This window comes from Prionailurus viverrinus, chromosome A2 (genome assembly GCF_022837055.1).
Source record: "Prionailurus viverrinus isolate Anna chromosome A2, UM_Priviv_1.0, whole genome shotgun sequence".
NCBI lineage: Eukaryota > Metazoa > Chordata > Mammalia > Carnivora > Felidae > Prionailurus > Prionailurus viverrinus.
Genome location: NC_062562.1, coordinates 77,363,979 through 77,370,626, shown reverse-complemented (window position 1 = coordinate 77,370,626; position 6,648 = coordinate 77,363,979). Strand labels below are relative to the sequence as shown.

General features: G+C 44.9%; 1 long non-coding RNA gene across 1 annotated transcript in view; it reads right to left on the bottom strand.

Annotated features, from left to right (window-relative positions):
* Positions 1–373: 373 nt before the first annotated feature.
* Positions 374–6,648, bottom strand: part of LOC125159570 (uncharacterized) — a 13,366-nt gene continuing 7,091 nt past the window's right edge. The window contains exon 2 of the long non-coding RNA XR_007149821.1: positions 374–1,340. This is a non-coding gene — a long non-coding RNA (uncharacterized LOC125159570). The remainder of the gene's footprint in view (positions 1,341–6,648) is intronic.

Here is a 6,648-nt window from a genome sequence, read left to right as displayed (position 1 = left end):
TAAGTGGAACCGGGGAGACTGCTCTTTCTAGAGGCTGGCAGCAAAGGGAAGAAAACAAGACAGTAAACTAGGAGGTGCAAAATGACAAGAGTTTTTGCTTTGTTTTAAAAGGTAGAGACTTTAATGGGGCGCCTGGGTGGCTCAGTCAGTTGGGTGTCCGACTTCGGCTCAGGTCATGATCTCGTGGTCCGTGGCTTCGAGCCCCGTGTCAGGCTCTGTGCTGACAGTTCAGAGCCTGAAGCCTGTTTCGGATCCTGTCTCCCTCTCTCTCTGACCCTCCCCATTCATGCTCTGTCTCTCTCTGTCTCAAAAAATAAACGTTAAAAAAATTTTTTTAAAAAGGTAGAGACTTTAACATCTTTTGTATGTGTAGAGAACAGAGCCAGCAAAGAAAGAACTGAGGGGGCTTAGAAATGATAGCTGATGGTGTGTGGACAAGAGGAGATCTGGCATGTATAGAACCAGGAATTCCCTTTCCCCTGGGACAGAAACGAAGGACGGGTTGGGGGCCCGCCAGTGGCCTCTATCATCTTTCCAAACGCAAAGAGCTGAAGCGCGACCTTTCCAAACTGCTCTTTTCAACTTGCCCTCTTCCCCAATTTAATTTGGTTCCACATTTGTTTACAGACCCTCTTCACTTCTGCCCACTTATGCGTCATCTGTCAACTCCTCCCTGTTCTGGATTCACCTGCAGCCCTGAGGTTTTCCACCGGCCTAGTGTATTACCATGGCCAGTTGTCTGGGATTGTGCTGCTCTTTGATACCCAAATGACAAACTCTTGCATCCCGTGGAACTGTAGGGATTCCAGGCTTTTATCTGCTGTCTCTGAGTACAGGTGAGGATCCTCATGGAGTGCCCTCACATCTCACAAACTCTTAGCACCCTACTTCTGTAGCTCAGTTCCAACTGGTCTAAAAATTCCAAAGATGGACACAAACCTCTCCCTTTTTTCCCCAAAATATAACTAAGAAATCTGAAACATTTTATTTGAAGGCTTAGGGATAACAGAAAAGAATGACAAGAAAGTAAAAAAAGTGTTGTAACTCAAATGTCCAGGCCATTTTGTTCTTGCTGTACCTTGAGGTCATTTTCTCAGATGTCAGAAAAGCAGATCTCATTGCAAAAGCACTACTGATATTCCCTATCACATGGAAAAATCTGCTAAAACCCCATTTGAACACTTCCGTACTTCCAACCAAGTTTCTGTCCCCATGTCACTTCTGTCGTTTCCCTTCTCTGTCCTTGCAGAAGGTCCCTCCCACAGAGCAAAGTCTCTGGCCTTCCGCAGGGTCCTCCGATCATGTCACCTCAGCAGAACAAGAGCTGGAGAAACAGAGGTCTGCAAAACAAAAGCCCCAGTTGTTACCTAAACCTGACCAAGCGTCACTCCGCTGTACCTGGAAACAGAATAGGAGGGTTTTTCAAAGTTTCTCTGCTGATCCCCAGCATCAGAATCTCCTGCGGTCAGGGAATCAAACCAAAACGATTTGACTTGTACTGGTTTTAGACAATTGCTTCAGGACATTATTATGAGTCAAACACTTAGTTTGGGGGGCAAACTGCATTTACATCTATATATGTACATCGCCTTATCACCACTACAGTTTTATTGGTCTCCTCACGGGACTTCCGAACTTACTTATGAAATAGTGTTATGTGGGAGATTTTATTTACCTGTGGTTGGTGCCACCTAGTGGACATCATCTCCTAAACAGCTTAGAGTCTAGGATTTTTATCTACCTGGCAAAGGTAGTGATGAAGATGAAGGGGGCTAACACCAAGTTTTGTTTTGTTTTTGTCTTTTGTGTTTTGAATGTAGGGCTCCACATCCGGTGCAGAGCCCAATGCAGGCTTGAACTCACAATCCTGAGATCAAGACCTGGGCTGAGATCAAGAGTCAGACGCTTAACTGAGCCACCCAGGAGGCCCAAACACTCGGTAAGCTTTCTATTATTTGTTAGGCATGGTGTTAGAGGTGATGCCAATCTATTTAAATTCATTGGCTCATTTAATCTCCAAAACAAAACTAAGAGGAGGGAACAACTATTCCCATTTTGCAAAATACAGAGACTGAGACAAGGAAAACTTGAGAGTTGCCTCTCAGGAAGTAAATGGCAGAGCTACAATTCCCGAGTCCAAGCCCTTAACAACTGAGCCAAAACACCGAGTAAATTCTATTAATGAGAGATTTCAGTACAATGTGTGTATATATTGGGAGGTGATGTTGATGGTGTGGGGTAGCACCTAGGAGGTGGCTGAAGACTTAGGTACGTAGTACTTCGTTAGGTACTAACACATTCCAAGGAAGTAGCTCCGTTGTCCCTTGAGGCATTAAGAAGGGGCCAAAGAAACGTCCCGCATGGGCCACTGGGCAGACAGGATTCATTCTTCTGGGTCCTAAATTCCTCTGGTGTCCACGATGCAGGCAGACCAAGCCATCATTTTTATTGCCTTTCATCATGAGAGAGAAGCAAATATTCACAGCAAGTGGGACAACTAAAGTAGGGTGAAGAAGGATGGATAGTCTCCCTCCCCACACATCAAATCAGAAAGCTCAGACGCTGACAACCTGGCGTCTTTATTCCTGACAAGGGAAGAGTGTATCACTCTCTAGCATCTCAGTGAGAAGTCCGATGCACTCATGAGGACTTTTTCTGTGGAGCGGACCTTATGGTGCCGTCAGGGCTTTTCTGTGTAACTCGGAAAAGTTAGGTCATTCCCAGATGTCTTCGTCAGCTGGGGCTGCCATGATAAAACACTATGGCTTACACAGCAGAATTCATTTCCTCACAGTTCTGGACGCTAGAGGTCCGAGAACTGGGTGCAGGTTGGTTGGGTTCCGGTGAGAGCTCTCTTTCCGGCTCACAGAGCCTTTCCTGAGTGCGTGTACCAGGAGAGAAAGAGAGCAAGTTCTCTGCTGTCTCTTCATATAAGGTTACTAATCCCATCACCAGGGCCCTACCCTCAGGACCTCAATCTAATCCTAACTACCCTTCAAAGGCCCCACTCCAAACACCATCGCACTGGAGGATAGGAGTTCAGTATGACTTTGGAGAGGGCACAGATATTCAGTCCATAACATTCTGCCACTGGACCACCAAAATCCACATCCCTGTCGCATGCAAAATACATTTATTCCATCCCAACAACTCTCAAGTCCTGCCTCATTCTGTCAGCTCTGAAGTCTAAAGCCCAGAGTTGCATCCAAATATCATCTAGATCAGGTAGGCGTGAGCCTCTAGATAGGATTCATCCTGAGGTGATTTTCCCCTCTGGCTGTGAACACGGGAAACCAGACGAGTCACACGCTTTCAAAACACAATGGGGGACGGGCAGAGGACAGACATTCCCATTTCCAGAGGGAGAAACAGGAAAGAAGGAAGGGGTGATGGGTCTCAAGCAAGCCCAAAACTTAGCCAGGCAAACTCCATTAGATCTTAAAGCTGGAGAATAATCGACTTTGGCTCAATGCTCTGCCCGCCCTCCAGGTCCACTGAGGTGGCAGTGTCACCGTATCACCGCCCCCTCTCCCCCTCCCCGCCACGGAGCAGCCCTGCCCACGTGGCTCTCCGTGACGGCACTGTCTAGGCAGCACTGCTGAGCGGTCCCGCCCTTTGAAAACGAGGCCTCGCCTGTGGAGTAGCAGCCTTAATGATCTCTGAAATCCCCTGTGCGGTCCTTCTTCCCTGTTCTTGAAGGACCGCACACACATCCACGGCCAAATGGCTCCATGGTCTCGTGCTGTAAATCCAAGAAGCCCGACAGCCACCCCTCATTCCATCTTGTCTTCTCCCTTCCCTTCCGCTCACGCCAGCAGAGCCTCGGCTGGTACGATCCCATCTCTACGTGAGGCTTCGTTGAGATGGCTAAGTCCATAAACTGTTGTACCGATGATCTGTATCTAACGGCTGTTCAGCCGCACCTTTAGTGATCACTTCAAAACCAGTTCTCATTTTACGCAACACGGACAGGCTGAGAGCTTCCCAAATCTTCCTTTTCCGGTTCCCTTTTGCCTAACGACTCCATCTCTCTCATTTTGCACGTCACTAGGAGCAGTCAGGAAGAAGCGAGCTGCTCCTTTCATAGCTGCTTGGGGATCTCCTGAGCTAACTACCCGGTCTCATCACTTGCAAGTTCTACCTTCTACAAAACACCCAACCACAGTGTAGCCAAACTGTCACTTTACAAAGGATTGCCTTGTCTCCTGTAAACATATTCCTCCAATAACACGTTCATTTGTCTGCGACCTCACCAGAACTGCCCTTAGCGTCCATGTGTCTACTGTGCACTTCAAAGTTCTTCTAAAGCTGCCAAAGCCACTTCCACACGTTTAGGTATCTGTTATAGCAGCACCCACGTCCTGATACCTAAATCTACACTCGTCAGCTGGGGCTGCCGTAACAAAACACGGCAGACTGGCTGGCTTAAACAACAGAAATTTATTTCCTCACTGTTCTGGAAGTCTGAGATCAGCATGCCAGCATGGTCAGGCCCTGGTGAGAGCCCTCTTCCTGGCTTCCCTCTCACTGTGGGCTCACGTTGCCTTTCACTGGTGTATGTGTGTGACGAGGGAAGGAACACACTCTCTGGGGATTCTTCTTGTAAAGATACTGATCCCATCGTAAGGGCCCCACTCTCATGACCTCATCTAATCCTGATTACCTCCCAAAGGCTTTACCTCCAAACACCAACACACTGGGGGGTTAGAGCTTCAACATTTGAATCTGGGGTGGGGAATACAAACATTCAGTCCCTAACACCAGACATTATTTTAATTGCTTTTATTGCTTACATTTGTTTTTATTGCAAATGAGTCTGTCTCATTTTTTTTCTAACTTTTCATTATATAGTATTTTAAACACCAGAAAAGTTGAAAGAACACAACAGTATATCACTTAGACTCATTAATTACCACATTTGCCATATCTATACGTCTACATGCCTACCTAGCTACATACTTCTTTTCAAAGTAACTTGTGGACATCATGGTATCCTGTCCCTGTCAGCATACATCTCCTAACCAAAACATCATTATTACACTTAAGAAAATAATTCCCTTATGTCATCTTTCAGCCAAGTCATATTGAAATTTCCCCAATATCTTTTATACCTGTTCCCCTCTGAATTTGGATCAAATGAAGATTTTTAAAAAATATTTTTTTAAATTTAAATCCCAGTTAGTTAACATACAGTGTAATAATGGCTTCAGGAGTAGAATTAGTGATTCATCACTTACATAGAACACCCAGTGCTCATCACAAGTGTCTTCCTTAATGCCCATCACCTATTTAATCGCTCCACCCATCTCCCCTCTAGCAACCCTCAGTTGGTTCTCTGTATTAAGAGTTTTATGGTTTGCTTCCCTCTCTGTTTTTGTCTTATTTTTCCTTCTCTTCCCCTTGTTCATCTGTTTTTTTTTTCTTAAATTCCACATATGATTGAAATCATATGATATGTCTTTCTCTGACTTATTTTGCTTAGCATAATACATTCTAGTTCCACTGGATCAAATGAAGCTTTAAGCATTGCATTTAGTTGGTTCAGCTCTTTAGTCTTATTAATCTGAAAAGCCCTCCTACACATTTTCCCCCAATGACACTGACTTTTTGAAGAGACAATGTGATAATGGCATTGTGACCATGTTAACTCTTTGGGATATACAAAAATATTTGCCAGTGAAATGGGGGAAATGCTGTTACAAAAATACAATGCATACTTAACTGGCCTCAGATTTAATTTAGGCTTCTCACCTGAGTAGAATCTGAAAGCTTATCAGTTGAGATGCTTGGGTGGCTCAGTCAAGTCTCTGACTCTTGGTTTCAGCTCAGCTCATGATCTCGTGGTTCATGGATTCGAGCCCTGCTTGGGGCTCTGTGCTGGCAGTGCAGAGCCTGCTTGAGATTCTCTCTCTCCTCCTCTCTCTCTCTGCCCCTCCTCTGCTCGTGCACACACTCTCTCTCCCACTCTAAATAAATAAATAAACATTTAAAAAAAAAGCTTATCAGTTGCAGAAACTGACATATTATTACATGGTGAGAATACTGGAAAGCACATAATTCTAGAACTCTGCCTAAATTTACCATAGTTTTAAACCGATGTTCATTGATGGTTCAGCTCATCAAAATGTGGATGAAAATTTTTAAAAATCCAACCTAAAAAAATTCTCAGTGCAGAAAAATATGAAGTTGCCAGAATCACTCAAAATCAGTCTATCCATAAATAACTGTTATTGCTACTAGGTAAACAGCACATGTAGCTATCTATACATCTCTACGGGGAGATAGGTAGCAATGCTTTTATAAAAATAAATGGTACTCTATATTCAATGCAGGGCCTGTGTGACCGTTCCTTGCCCTCTCTATCAGCACAGGGGTTTTGACCCTACCAGGCTGCATATCCCGGGCTCCTATGTTGGCTAACATCTGGCTGGGGTCAATTAATGAAAGACTGTTGGGAGACTAGAGGGCACAAGAAAGAGGGAAGTGAGGGCTCTATTCTTGACAGCGGCTGTGTTTTTTCTAGCTCCCTATGATTCAGGTAACGCTGCTTTCTCCCCTTGTCCCCTCAGCCTACCCTCAGTGGCTTCTGGCTCTTGTACTAATCACTGGATTATCTCATTTAGCTTCTTAGATTTTCCTTTACCTGTA